This window comes from Grammomys surdaster, unplaced genomic scaffold, assembly GCF_004785775.1.
Source record: "Grammomys surdaster isolate TR1022 unplaced genomic scaffold, NIH_TR_1.0 214, whole genome shotgun sequence".
Lineage (NCBI taxonomy): Eukaryota > Metazoa > Chordata > Mammalia > Rodentia > Muridae > Grammomys > Grammomys surdaster.
The window spans coordinates 4,790,437-4,793,050 of record NW_021604659.1 but is presented as its reverse complement, the minus strand read 5'-3'; the positions used below and the strand labels follow the sequence as shown (position 1 = coordinate 4,793,050).

Genomic DNA, 2,614 nt, shown 5'->3' with positions numbered 1-2,614 from the left:
TGTGGGGATGATGGAGAAGGCACAGCAGTTGGCTAGACTCAGCTCTGGCCCCTACAATCTAAGTCCCTAGTAAGGGACACTCTCACTGCTGACAGCCAGTTTCTCCCATACTTAAAAGCTTCTCTCCAAACTTCAACTAGCTCCTGTCTGACTTGCATCCCTGTCAGCTGTCCTCCACGGACTCTCTTCTCTTGGCTCACTTCACTTTTCCCAAAGTCATTGGCAATGAATATAGAAACATATGAGCTTCCCTAGAAGAGGAGAGGAGCTCACTATGGCCAAGTTCTGTGTGAGTAGGAGGCATTTCATTGCCAAGGCATCCTCTGGCTTCTCCAGTCTACAGTGCTGAGGATGGAAAGGATGCTCAGCCAGGGCCCTGATAAGTAGCTGAAGGTTCACTCCCTGTGTCTAAGTGACAAAAGAGTGATGCTGGTACCCATGGTGTCCAGGCTGAGAGCAGTCGACATACTGGTTCACAGTCCCAAGCCAGAAGGAGATCCCTCAAACTTCTGTGCCCACCTGCCCTCACTCTCAAGCCTGACAGTGGACTTTGTTCTACAAGTGGCCAATGCGGGAAGAAGTGACCCTGTTCTAGCAGAGGGCCCCAGTGCCCCATTAGAGGGGGGATTGTTCATTCTTACCCAGATGAATTCAGAGCCTTGGATATTTTGGAGTAAAGACAAAGCACAACTACTATCAGTAGAAACATGGCTGCCAGGATCCCACCACCAATGATGATCATGATTGTTGTTCGGAGGTCAAAAAGCTTATACATACCTGTGTAGAGAAGTACAGGCAAGCAGTGAATGCGCTATCCCTCTTACACACCTGTATCAGCCTCCACACACTTCCTTCAGTGAGGGAGAAATGAACCTCAAACACAGACACTTACAAACACAGACACTTACACAGACCTGTAAACCAGATGGACTCTTTCTAGAGGGCTCTTACCTGGCCCAAGGTAAGTTAGAAGGGGAATTTTCCATGTGAAAAAGGATTAAAATGTACACTCCAGAGGCATGAAAGCTAAAGGACAGTCTGAAGATAGAAGGATAGGCAGTGGAGGCACAAACAGGCAGAAATTAACAGCCAATAATAAATGGGCCTACCCTGGAACTAACGGTTGCTTCCTGCACACATGCCTGGGCCTCCTGAATTATGCTCACATTCAGAGTCACAACTATCTGGACCATGAGCATGAGCCTCAGAGGTCTTGTACAAGAATGACCACTTCTAAGACAGAACTCCCAACAGTCTGAAAACCTGAAAATCCATGTTGTAAATGCAGTGTGTTATGGGCAGTGTGGGTGGGAAATCAAGTATCAAAAGCTGTCATTTTTCTTTCAAGACAGGAAGCGCCAACATTTCTCATTTGGAATAATCAATTTCTTTAAACTTAACTCACACTCTCAGAGGAAAATCAATCACGGGGTGGGGAGTGGGGAAGGAGATGTTCTGGTCACGGAAACCTATTTGCTGCTTTCTGATTCTTCATTGCTGGATGAAAGCCAACACTTTTAAAAATACAACTAGACAACAATTAGATGAATAAAATAAACCTTAACAATGACAAGCATGGACTGACTCACTAGGGATTACTGGTCAGGGAGGCCCCAGAAACACCCCCAAACCCAAGGTATTGTAATGTTCTTTGTTATCCATCATAATTAGATCTTCTTGCTGAACACACCACACTTTGGTTGCACAACAGAGAAATCAATCTCAAACTGATCAGGAAACTTTCTCCTGATTACTAGCTTTCATAGGGCCAGAATGTATTGTATAGACTCATGGGGTGGGGTGGGGAGAAAGAGAGAGAGAAAGAGACAGAGAGAGAGACAGAGAGAGAGTTATCAGAGGGCTTCCCCAGTGCTGGACCCTGTGTACTACAACACTAACTTGCCAGGTAGTATGTACCCTGGCATTATGTATGAGGCAATAGTGGCATTACTGTTTGGTGTGTGGGGTGGCACTAACCAATTACTTTCTGACTGGATTTGAGGCCTGCTCCACAAGAGGGAATCCATGTCTGGTAATATAATCCTGGACAAAAACCTTGCCTAAGGAGGTCTGGGCTTTAGGAGGGAATCCATATTCTTATTTTGATAAATGGTCATGTCAAACTGCCTTTTCATATTTATATTTATACCCATAGGTCAATGCTGGTCTCCACTTCAGCCAGAGTAGGTTGTTTCTGCAGTGGGCAGTAGCTGATGTCCACACTCATAATAGAGTGCTAAGAATAAGTGACCGTGAGTACTAAGGCATAGATGGGACATATGCTATCAACTTTTGATTCCCCCAACACTAAGGCTCAGGAAACATTGTGGAAAGGGGACAGAAGGAATATAGGAGTCAGAGGATGTGGCATGAAGAATGCTATGTACTGCTGTCTTGTGGCCATGGTTTTGTAGCAGCCGTGATAACCTACACAAGATCAAGCCAGTTAAAATGTCAGCATATACAGGGTAGGGCCTCCTGAGACCCCACACCTAGACAGCAGCTATTAGGAGTTTCTGGGAAAAGAAGACTCAATTTTCTTTGGGATATGGCCACTACGAGCTTGCCCATGGTGGCTGGCCCCACACCTATGTGCACATAGGTAGCACTTATT

General features: G+C 45.6%; 1 long non-coding RNA gene across 2 annotated transcripts in view; it reads right to left on the bottom strand.

Moving 5' to 3' along the window:
- Window positions 1–647: 647 nt before the first annotated feature.
- LOC114625284 overlaps window positions 648–2,614 on the bottom strand; it is a 16,524-nt gene continuing 14,557 nt past the window's right edge. For both annotated transcript variants that reach the window (XR_003712047.1, XR_003712046.1), the window contains exon 3: window positions 648–777. This is a non-coding gene — a long non-coding RNA (uncharacterized LOC114625284). The remainder of the gene's footprint in view (window positions 778–2,614) is intronic.